The following is a 12,450-nucleotide window of genomic DNA, read 5'->3' as shown; positions in this document are numbered from 1 at the left end:
GATTTGAATGCAACCCTGCAAGCACCGATGGTGGAGGTGGCTGCAGGAGATGGAAACACTCAGCTGATCTCCAGACCATGGACATTCACCAATATGAAAGAACCTACCATTTCATCTCTCCCACAAGTGTTAAGTGGGGGAGCGGTATGCAGTGCAACTGGAACCAGCACTGAACAGCAGAGACTGCTGATGACTGAGATGGGGACTCAGTATTCGAAAGTGGCAAGATCTGTCTCTGCACAGGAGCGGTGAATGGTGAATCCAGCATGGGGTCATGCTGATCATGCAGGAAAACTCTTGAACAGCAAGACAAAGAAAAAGGACAGCTGGCAGCATATCAAAACCAAGTCTGCGGGCACAAGAAAGGTCATGGACGGAGAGGAAGGGGACGTGGAAGAACTGACGCTTGTTTCAAATGTGGCAAAATTGGACATTAGATCAGGGATTGTCCTGAGAACCAATACACATAGTGTGATTGAGTAGCGTTGGAGCTGGGGACAGTATATAGAGAGATACACTGTACCATTGTTTTGTTAAAATGAGGTTAAGGAAATTTTAAACATTAATTTTTGTTGTCACCACGCTGGCTGATAGATTTTATTGGTAGAGATTTGATGTGTTCATTGAGTAATATGCTAATTTTAACATCACAAGGCGTAGATGTAACTAGAGGATTTGATATATGCATATCAATGGAAGATTCTGAACTCTTCCCTCACCTCTGTAAGTAACACTTTTCTTGTGTGTTCAATCACTGTGTTGTCTCAGTAGCTTAGATTGATTCACTGGAAAGGTATCAAATTCTGATCTCCATGTTCTATTAGGCAAAGGAGAACAAAAACAATTAGTATTGAAAGTTTTGGAACTTTGGACCAAAAGGGGTTATGGGAAGGGAAAAAACATCTGATCCCAATAATAATAATAATTTGATCAGAGGTTTAGAGGTAAATCACAAAAGATTTCTGCAGTGATAAATGCAAGTATCTTAAAACAGTTCTTAAAACAGATCAGATCATTATAGCAGGTGATTTCAATATTCATGTAGATGTTGCCAATGACAGCCTTAGTTCAGCATTTAAATCAATAATAGACTCGATTGGTTTCACTCAACATGTGAATCAACCGACCCACTGCCTGAATCACACTCTTGATCTTGCCCTGACATATGGCATTGACATAGAAAATATAACTATTCCAACAGAACCCTCTTCTGTCTGACCATTTTTTACTTACATTTGAATTCAGAATTGTTAATTACGTCAATTCTGGAGGGAAATTCTATTATAGTCGATGTCTATCCGACAAAACTGTTCACAAATTTAAAGAACTGCTCCCCTCTTCCCTTCCCTCTCAGCCATGTGTCAGTACTATACAAGAAGATTATCAAGACCTTACTCCCACACTAGTTGATAACTTTGTAAATAGTACTGCAGCCTCACTAAAAACAGCACTTGAAGCTGTCGCCCCATTAAAAAAGAAGAAAGTAAGTCAGAGGAGATTAGCTCCATGGTATAATTCCCAAATGCGTGTTCTAAAACAGACATCGCGGAAGCTAGAAAGGAAGTGGCGTTCCACCAATCACCAAGACTTCCACCTAGCCTGGAAGAATAGCCTTATAAATTACAAAAAAGCACTTAGAAATGCCCGAATCTCTTATTATTCATTATTAATAGATGAAAATAGGAACAACCCCAGGTTCCTCTTCAGCAATGTAGCCAGGCTGACAGAAAGTCACACCTCTACTGACCCATCTATTCCTCTAGATCTGAGAAGCAATGACTTCATGAGCTTCTTCACTAATAAAATTACAACCATCAGGGATAAAATCCACCACCTCCTCCCAGTGAATAACACTGATACATTGTCTGGTCCTGAAACCATAGCACCAGATTTATGTCTAAACAAATTTTACTCTATTGATCTTCCTGAACTGACCTCGTTAGTTTCATCATCTAAACCAACTACTTGTCAGCTGGGCTCTGTTCCAACTAGACTTTTTAAAGAAGTCCTCCCCCTAATTGACCGTTCCATTTTAAATCAGATTAATATGTCTTTGCTAACCGGCTACGTACCACAGGCTTTTAAGGTAGCCGTTATTAAACCTCTGCTTAAAAAGCCTACGCTTGATCCAGAGGTTTTAGCTAACTATAGACCCATATCCAACCTGCTCTTCATTTCCACAATCCTAGAAAAAGCCGTTGCTAACCAGCTGTGTGGTTACTTAGATAGTAACGGTTTATTGGTCAAATTTCAGTCAGGATTTAGAACCCATCACAGCACAGAAACGGCACTATTGAAAGTCACCAATGACCTTCTTATGGCATCAGATGATGGACTTGTCTCTGTCCTCGTCTTGTTGGACCTTAGTGCAGTCTTTGACACAATAGATCATAAGATTCTGCTACAGAGATTAGAACAACATATAGGAATTAAAGGAACAGCACTACACTGGTTTAAATCATATTTATCAGATAGATTCCAATTTGTTCACGTTAACAATGACTCCTCCATGCACATTAGGGCTGGGCGATATGGACCAAAAGTCATATCCCGATATATTTAGGCTGAATATCGATATACGATATATATCCCGATATTTTTATTACAAAATGACGGCAAATGTTCAGTCTAAGTCAAAGCCAAATATGACATGTCACAGGTAGTTTTATTGAAACCGGCTATTTCAGTGAACAGTTGCAAAATCAAATGAATGAATAAATGCTCAGCTGTTCAAATAACTATAAAATGTAAACATAAATACTGTATAACAACAGGAGTACCTTTTTTTTTTTAAATCAAAGCTCTGTAAAAAAAATACCTTAAATAAAAATAGCCTATGAAAAAAAAATAGGCCAATCTTTTATGAGAAAAGTACAATATCAACATTAGCCCTAGTAAGGGCAGCATTTATATATAAAGAAAGAACAAAATAAAGTGCTCAGTTTAAGGAAAATGTTTTTAAACATCTTTTTTTACTTAAAAACAACATAAACAGTAGTGCTGTCTTGAGGTAGACATTAGAATACAGACAAGCGTGTCCTCTTTAGTTTACAGATTTTGTGCGAGAAACACCAGCCTGTTAACGGCATCTGGCTTCAGAGATGCTCTGTGGCAGGTCACAATTTTGCCACTGCAGCTGAAAACCCTTTCGGAGGGTGAACTGCTAGCTGGTACCAAGAGATACTTTTTTGCCAGGTGGCTCAGAGCTGGAAAGACAAATTCATGATCCTTCCACCACTTGAGGGGATCAGTGTCACTCTCCACACTTGCTGACTGCAAGTAACTTGACAGTTCATTTTCAATAGCCCCCCTCTTGGTTGGTGCAGTGGTGGTTGCTGTGCGCTGCTTGAAGAAGCTTGCCAGTGTCTTCTTAGCTTTTGGTGCCGCCGCTGCTGCTTCTCCATCTGCAGGCTCAGGCACAGTAGGCACACGTAAGTAAGGCTGCTGACAGCTGCTCTGATCAGCCAGTAGCGTCTCCACCTCCAAGACAGCTCTGTGCTTCAATGCATCGACCTTTTCACTTGGGATGTAGGTGGTCCTGAACCGTGGATCCACAAATGAAGCCATCTCCAGTAGGTCAGTAGTGGCTGGTTCAGAATACTTACTGTTGAGGTACTCAACAATGCTGGTCTTGATCGATTTGCGAAGCTCGCTATCACCCTCTTCACATGCCAGGAGACTTTTGTTAAAAAGGTGCAGCACAGGTTTCACATATGATAGAGTGATGTACTCCTCACCTGACAAAGCATCGGTAAAGTCCTGGAGAGGTTTCAGGACCTTTTGGACTGCTTCTAGGACCTCTAAGTCCTGCCAGGTAGGGACAAGGTGTCTGGTCTTTATGTCACTAGACAGGACTTTGGCTAGTGCTCCTTCCTGCTCCAGGACTCTCTCTATCATCTGCTGCCTTGATCCCCAGCGTGTGGCAGACTCGGTTATGAGTTTGTGACTTGGCAGACCCAGCTGAATCTGGACTTCAGCAAGATGTCTCCTTTTCTTCCAGCTGCTATTATTTTCTCGTTTCATAGTTTATTTTTTTAATCAACACCAGTCCTAAACATAAATAACAAATATTATATTCATTTATTTTCTGAATTTTAATCCTGTAAGAGATTTTTATGTATTATTATTATTTTTGTAGAATTTATAAATGATGACTTTACTATATGTACATTTACTCATGTTTCGTTCTTGTTGTTCTTAGAATGTATGCTATTTTTTAATGCTACTTCATATTTCTACTCCACTAAAAACTCCACACTGTTTAGGCCTACGTGTGAAAGTTGCAGACAGACACACAGGAAAATAAGGAAAAACTAACATTTTAATGTTTTTGTTTAAAGTAAAAAATCTGAATACTCCTTAGAACACTGCACTCACCAATAGCCAGGTGTAATCTGTGACCGAAGCACTGCATCCTCAGCCACTTGTTCAGCTCAACCGCTTTGACGATGTTGCTCCCGTTGTCGGTTGTTATAGCAACCAGATGCTTTTCTTGGAGTTTCCAGCTTGCAATTGCGTCCTGTAGGGCCTCAGCTATATGCTCACCAGTGTGATCCTGGGGGAAATAACTTGTCTGGAGACACACTTTTTTTATCTCCCAGTCTTGAATGAAGTGAACTGTCATGCTCATGTACGGCCCACCCGTCCTGCTCGACCACATATCGCTGGTCAAAGCAAAATGGGTCACGTTAGCGAGCCGGTCAGCAAGGCTCAGTCTGACTTCATTGTACATTTGTGGCAGTGCTTCTTGTGCAAAGTAGTTGCGACTGGGAAGCTCATATCTCGGGTCCATAGTTTTCAGTTGTTTTTTAAATCTGACTTGTTCCACAGTTGCAATAGGGACCATATCTTTAGCAATGTGATAGGACACCGCTTTAGTTATAGTACACCACATGTCACTTTTCTTTTCATAAGGCACAGTGCGGGAAAATGAAGCTCGCAGTGAGCTTTGTTTCGGGGATGGAGCTTTTTCGGGTTGTGGACGGCTCGCGGCTGGGGCTTCTGCAGCGCGCAGTTTCACACACTCTTCGTACTGCAGTTTGTGCCACTGTTTTAGGTGGTGAAAAAGATTTGTAGTGCTTCCACCCCTGGCTATAACTTGTTTATGGCACTCCCTACATATGATGTGATTTTGTTGCTCATCTGATACCTTGAATCCGAGCCATCTCCATATTACTGAGCCACTGCATTTTCTTTTACAAACCAAGTCCCCCTTCGCATGCTCCGCAGACATTGTTGCTTCCTCCATGTTTTTTTAAGAGTGCCGGAGTGTCTGTTCCGGCCCCTCCCCTCTGTGTGCATGAAACAGGAGGGGCGGGGGCGCGGGGAGCAGTGCAGAGAGCTCCGGGTGAGCAGCTTGCCTGGAGCAAGGATCACAGCGCAAATTTGAACTATATCGATATGGTCTAATTCCATATCGCATTTAAAAATATATCGATATATATTTTATATCGATATATTGCCCAGCCCTAATGCACATGCAAGCTAATCATCATCACAAGGTTCTGTCCTTGGACCAATACTCTTCATCTTATATATGCTCCCCTTAGGCAACATTATTAGACAGCACCACAGCAGACAGCTGGGGGAACTCCCATCATGCACTGAGCACTTCATCACTTCCCTCTGTCTCTCTGTCTCTCTGCCCCCCCACACCTTTTTATTTATTTATTTATTTATTTTAACATGTCATCATGTCAAAGTGTCACTTTGTCCTCCCATAGTCCCTCTGGCTCTTCTCTCTCTCTCGTTTCGGATAACTTTGGCTGCAGGACAAAAACGAATACCATCACCATTGTTATCATTAATTACAATAACTCAGTAATTCATTAATATATATAATCCTGTTGTAGATCACTACATTGTTATTGTTATAGTCAGCCTTGATACTGATGGTGCCCAATTGTTCCCGGTCTCTCTCTCTTTCCACCTCATTTCTCTCTTGGCTCCCCCGCTTTCCACCCATCTCTCCTTTCCTCCCCCTTCCTTTTCTTTCCTCACCCCAACCGGTCGAGGCAGATGACCGCCCACATTGAGCCTGGTTCTGCCAGAGGTATCTCCCTGTTACTGAGGGAGTTTTTCCGCCTGTGCTTGCTCATTGTGGGAACTGTTGGGTTTCTCTACGTTAATATTGTTTTAAGGCCTTGACCTTTAAATGTAAAGTGCCTTGAGATAATGTAAATTATGAATTGGCGCTATATAAATAAAATTGAATTGAATTGAATTGAATTCATGTCCCACGGAAATAACATTAACTTTATAACCTTACAGTAAAGTTTTTTCGCGGTGTTGCTAAGTTAAGCTCACTCTACTTTATACTGTATATGCAGTAGGAACAGAAAAGCACAGATATCAATGTTATTCTATATAAAATGCAAAGACTTTCCCTAAGACAACGTGACATACATATCTGTCAATTATGTTACTATGCTTCCCTGCAGACTCTTCACTTCCTGGCCCTTACCGAGACCTGGATCACTCCAGAAAACACTGCCACTCCAGCTGCACTCTAATCTGCCTACTCCTTTTCACACTCCCCGAGACAAACAGGTCGAGAAGGAGGAACTGGTCTCCTCCTCTCCCCCATGTGGTCCTGCCAGGTCCTTCCCCTGGACCACCTTCCCAGATCTGCTTTTGAATTCCAGGCTGTCTCTTTCACACTTCCTTTCAAACTCAACATTGTGGTGATCTATCGCCCTCCTGGTCCTTTCCGTGACTTCTTTGATGAGATGGATGCCCTCCTGAGCTGCTCCCCTGACGATGGCACACCGCTCGTTGTCCTGCGCTCCTCTGAATTCATTGACTTCTTCTCCACATTTGACCTCACCCTCTTCCCCTCTCCACCGACCCACCGGGCTGGGAACCAACTCGATCTTGTCTTCACAAGATCCTGTAGTACCTCGGCACCACTCACTGTGTCTGACCAACACGGTGTCACTTTCTCTCTCCCCTTAAAATTCACCACCTCCCTCGCCCCCAGGCCTCACACGGTCACCACCCGCTGCAATCTGAAATCCCTCTCTCCCTCTGCTCTCTCCTCTACTGTTCTTTCCTCACTACCATCTACAGACAAATTTTCACTAATGTCTACTGAGGAAGCCTCCTCCACTATGCTATCCTTCTCTTGTCCTCTTTAGATGCTCTATATCCTCTCACCTACCTACCGGCACGATCAGCCCCCCCCCGCCCCTTCCCTGGCTGTCTGAATCTCTGCGAACCAATAGATCGGTGCTACGAGCAGCAGAGAGAAAATGGAGAAAATCACATCATCCTGATGACCTTGCCCATTAGCACCACATCCTCTCTGACTTCACCTCAACAGTATCAGCAGCTAAATCTGCCTTCTACCTGTCAAAGATCAACTCCTCTGCCTCCAACCCCAGGAAACTATTCTCCTTATTCTCTTCTCTCCTCACCCCTCCTACTCCTCCCCCTCCTTCCTCCCTCACTGCTGATGACTTTCCAACTTACTTTACCAAGAAAGTAAAAGACATCAGCTCCTCATTTACTCCTATGCCCATCCAGAAAGCACCTCCCCCAAACCTCACCTCTGATGGCCTTACCTGCTTCAGCCCTCTCTCCTCTGAAGATGTTCTCACGCTAGTGACGTCTAACCGTGCCACCACCTGTTCCCTTGACCTGATTCCCTCCTCCCTTATCCAAGACATCTCTCATGACATCCTGCCATTCCTCACCACTCCGATTAACTCCTCCCTCACTTCAGGCATTATTCCAGCTCCTTTCAAGACAGCCATGGTAAAGCCACTCCTAAAGAAACCCACCCTAGACTCAGCTGACATCTGAAACTACAGACCTGTATCTCTTCTTTCATTCCTCTCTAAAACACTGGAACGTGCAGTCTAAGACCAACTGTCCTCCTATCTTTCAGAAAATGACTTCCTTTACCCTAATCAGTCAGGCTTCAGGACTGGTCACTCCACTAAGACGGCCCGCCTCACAGTGACTGAGTTTCTCGGTGCCGCCAGAGCCTCGTCCGACTCGTCAGTCCTCATTCTCCTTGACTTATCCTTTGTGTTTGACTCAGTCAACTACCAAATCCTCCTCTCCACTCTGGCTGAACTTGGCATTGCTGACTCTGCTCTGACCTGGTTCACATCATACCTGACAAATCGCACCTTTCAGGTCACATGGAATGGCTCCTTGTCCAATCCCTGCCTTCTGGAAACTGGTGTCCCTCAAAGCTCAGTATTAGGACCACTTCTGTTTTCACTATACACTAGATCGCTAGGCTCTGCAATCACATCGCATGGATTCTCTTACCACTGTTATGCTGACGACACCCAACTGTTCCTCTCTCTTCCCACATCCTCCTCCAGCACCCACGTTGTGACGTGCATCTTGGAATGTCTGGCAGACATCTCCGCTTGGACAGCTACGCATCACCTCAAACTCAACCTTAGAAAACTGAACTGCTCTTCATCGCGGGGAAATACTGCCCTCATATGGACCTGTAAGTCACTGTCGAGGATGTCACGGTACCATCTTCGTCGACGGCAAGGAACCTGGGCGTAATCCTAGACGATGGACTGTCCTGCGCCCCCCAACATCACTGCTGTGGCCCGATCCTGCAGGTCTGCCCTCTACAATATCCGCAGGATCCGGTCTTTCTTCACAAAAGACGCAACGCAACTCCTGGTCCAAGCGCTGGTCATCTCCCGCCTGGACTACTGCAACTCCCTCTTGGCTGGACTCCCAGCCTCTGCAGCTAAACCGTTGCAGCGTATCCAGAACGCTGCAGCGCGCCTCGTTTACGATCTTCCCAAATTGTCCCATGTGACCCCCCTCCTCCGTGACCTCCACTGGCTTCCTGTTGGGGCCAGCATCCGATTCAAGATGATGGTGCTGGCCTTCAAGGCCGTCAATGGAACTGCACCTGTCTACCTCCAAACACTAGTCAGACCACATGCCCCAGCGAGAGCACTTTGCTCATCTACATCAGCTGGCTGACTAGTACCCCCATCACTGAGAGCAAGCAAAGCCCGCTCAGCGAAGTCAGAATCAGAATCAGAATCAGAATTCTTTTATTTGCCAAGTATGTTTGCACATACAGGAAATTGCCTTGGTGTCGTTGTGCACTACTTATGTACATAAAACAACAATATAAAAACAACAATATGTAAGAAATTGAATAAAATAAAATAAAATAAAATAAAATAAAGAATATACATATATACATTAACAGATTAACAGGGTTATGGGCACGTGCTGTGCGAAGGTGCAGAGATTGGTGATAGTGCCAGTAGTATATAAGTAATAAATTATAAATTATGTGCAGGGGGTGGGGTGTGGTGGGGTAGAGTCAGTGCGGTGCAGAGTCAGTGTGATGCAGGGGGCTTGTTTGTGAGCCCCACTGCCACGGGGAAAAAACTGTTCAGATGGCGAGAGGTTTTAGTCCTGATGGCCCGGAACCTTTTTCCGGAGGGAAGTCTCTGGAACAGGTGGTGACCGGGATGTGAAGGATCAGCAATGATCTTGCCTACTCTCCTACTGGTCCTGGAGTGGAACAGGTCTAGGAGGGCCGGCAGGTCACAGCCGATGACCTTCTCAGCTGACCTTATGATCCGCTGCAGTCTGCCCTTGTCCTTGGCAGTGGAGGCAGCGAACCAGACGGTGATTGATGAGGTGAGGATGGACTCAATGATGGCTGTGTAGAATTCAACCATCACTTTCTGGGGCATGTTGAATTTCCTCAGTTGCCGCAGGAAGAACATCCTCTGCTGGGCCTTCTTGGTGATGGAGGTGATGTTCTCCGCCCACCTCAAGTCCTGTGCAATGATGGTCCCCAGGAATCTGAAGTACTCCACTGTTTTAACTGGGGAGTTGCACAGGCTGAGGGGGGCAGTTTGGGCTGGGCTCCTCCTGAAGTCTGCCACCATCTCTACAGTTTTCAAAGCGTTCAGCTCCAGGTGGTTCTGGCTGCACCAGGAAGCCAGGCTGTTAACTTCCTCTCTGTAGGCGGCTTCGTCCCCATTGGTGATTAATCCGATGAGGGTCGTGTCGTCTGCAAACTTCAGGAGTTTGACAGAGGGATGGCTGGAGGTGCAGTTGTTGGTGTAGAGGGAGAACAGTAGAGGGGAGAGCACACAACCTTGTGGGGCTCCAGTGCTGATGGTCCGGGACTCAGAGACAAGCTTGCCCAGCCTCACGCGCTGCTTCCTGTCAGTCAGGAAGTTAGAGATCCACCTACAGGTGGGCTCAGGCACGCTCAGCTGTGTCAGCTTGTCACGGAGAAGAGCTGGGGCGATGGTGTTGAATGTGGAGCTGAAGTCCACAAACAGGATCCTGGCGTAGGTGCTGGGGGAGTCGAGGTGCTGGAGGATGAAGTGGAGTCCCATGTTGACTGCGTCGTCTACGGACCTGTTGGCTCTGTAGGCAAACTGCAGTGGGTCGAGGAGGTGGTTGGTTATTGTCTTGAGGTGGGTCAGCACGAGGCGCTCAAAGGTCTTCATTACTACAGAGGTCAGGGCGACAGGTCTGTAGTCATTAAGGCCTGTGATCCTCTGCTTCTTGGGAACGGGGATGATGGTGGATGTTTTGAGACAGGCGGGTACAACACATTCAGCCAGTGAGGTGTTAAAAATGTTCGTGAACACTGGAGAAAGCTGGTCTGCACAGTGCCTCAGTGTGGAGGGGGAGACAGCGTCGGGTCCAGGTGCCTTGCGGGGGTTCAACTTCTTCAGAAGCTTGTTTACATCCCTCTCCTGAATAGAGAGAGGTGTGATGGGGGGGAGGGGGGTTGAGTCTTTGTCCAGGCTGGGGTGAAGAGGTGTAATAGCTATGTGGGGGGGCTGGGAGTCTGGGTTAGAACTGGTCCATTGTCTTTCAAATCTACAGTAAAAGTCATTCAGTTCGTTTGCAAGTTTCAGGTCTTCCACAGAGTGGGGGGATTTGGTTTTGCAGCCGGTGATCACTCGCAGCCCCTTCCAGACTGACGAGGAGTCGTTGGCTGCAAACTGTTGTTCCAGCTTCTTTGAGTACTGTCGTTTGGCCTCCTTAATCTCCTTGCCAAACGAGTATTTTGCCAGTCTGAAACTATCCATGTCCCCACTCTTGAAGGCCGCCTCCTCCAAACGAAGCTGTTTGAGTTTTGCAGTGAACCAGGGCTTGTCGTTGTTATAGCTCACCCTGGTGCGTGTTGGGATACATCTGTCTTCACAGAAGCTGATGTATGACGTCACTGCATCTGTGTATTCATCGAGGCTGTTGGAAGCAGTTCTAAAAATGTCCCAGTCAGTGTTATCCAGACAGTCACGCAGCTCCTCCACAGCTTCTCTGTTGCTCCAGTTCTTGGATCTCAGCACAGCAGGTTTAGAAAGTTTGAGTTTCTGCCTGTAAGCTGGGATCAGGTGAATAAGAGTGTGGTCGGACAGGTCCAGAGCAGCGCGGGTAACTGCATGATACGCCTTGGTGATGGTGCTGTAGCAGTGATCAAGAGTGTTCTCCCCCCTGGTCGGGCATTTGATCAACTGTTTATATTTCGGGAGTTCCTGAGATAAGTTCCCCTTATTAAAGTCCCCGAGGACAATAACAGGGGAATAAGTGTTCTCTCTCCTCCTCTTCACCCCCAGTACCTGCTCGGCGAGTTGTCGTTGTGCTTCGCGCACGTCAGCTTGCGGGGGGATGTACACGCCGGCCAGGGTGAAAGAGGTGAACTCACGGGGAGAGTAGAACGGTCGGCAGGTAATGAAAAAAGTTTCCAGGTCCGGAGAACAGGACTGTAAAATGACTTTCACGTCGCTGCACCAGCCCTGGTTTATATAAAAACAAACCCTCCGCCTTTTGCCTTGTGTGAGAGGATCGGGTCGCGGTCCGCGCGTAACAGCTGGAAGCCGGTCATCTGTGCGGCGGAGTCCGGTGTGGCTTCAGTCAGCCACGATTCCGTGAAACACAAGACAGAAGTAAGGGAAAAGTCTCTATTTTCCGGATGAGGAGGCGCAGTTCGTCAATCTTATTGCACAGCGAGCGGACATTGGAGAGGAGGATGCTCGGGAGAGGTGAGCGTAATCCCCGCTCCCTGAAGCGCACCAGGGCCCCAGCGCGCTTCCCTCGTCGTCTCCGCCGGAGTCTCACTGCGTGTCCGAGGACCACCGCACCTTTGATGAGTAAGTCCACTAAATCCACGGAAGAGGCGATAAAGTTGGGACATAAATCGGATGGTGTTGTGTCCCTGATGGAAAGAAGCTCGTCCATCGTGAAAGTAATCCGAGTAGGGTCGCAGTAAACAGAATTAAATACTAAAAACAAACACAAAAGTGCGCACCAACACACCGAGGCGACCGTTCGTGGCGCCATCTTGGTGTGTTTAGTCTTAAGTTGTGACTCTTCTCTGTTTTAGCACATCAGTGGTGGAACATCAGTGGTGGAACAAACTCCCGACCAATGTCAGGACAGCGGAATCGCACTCCATCTTCCGCAAAAGACTCAAGACTC

The sequence above is a fragment of the Paralichthys olivaceus genome, chromosome 22 (genome assembly GCF_024713975.1).
Source record: "Paralichthys olivaceus isolate ysfri-2021 chromosome 22, ASM2471397v2, whole genome shotgun sequence".
In the NCBI taxonomy this organism is placed as follows: domain Eukaryota; kingdom Metazoa; phylum Chordata; class Actinopteri; order Pleuronectiformes; family Paralichthyidae; genus Paralichthys; species Paralichthys olivaceus.
This window is presented reverse-complemented; position numbering follows the sequence as displayed.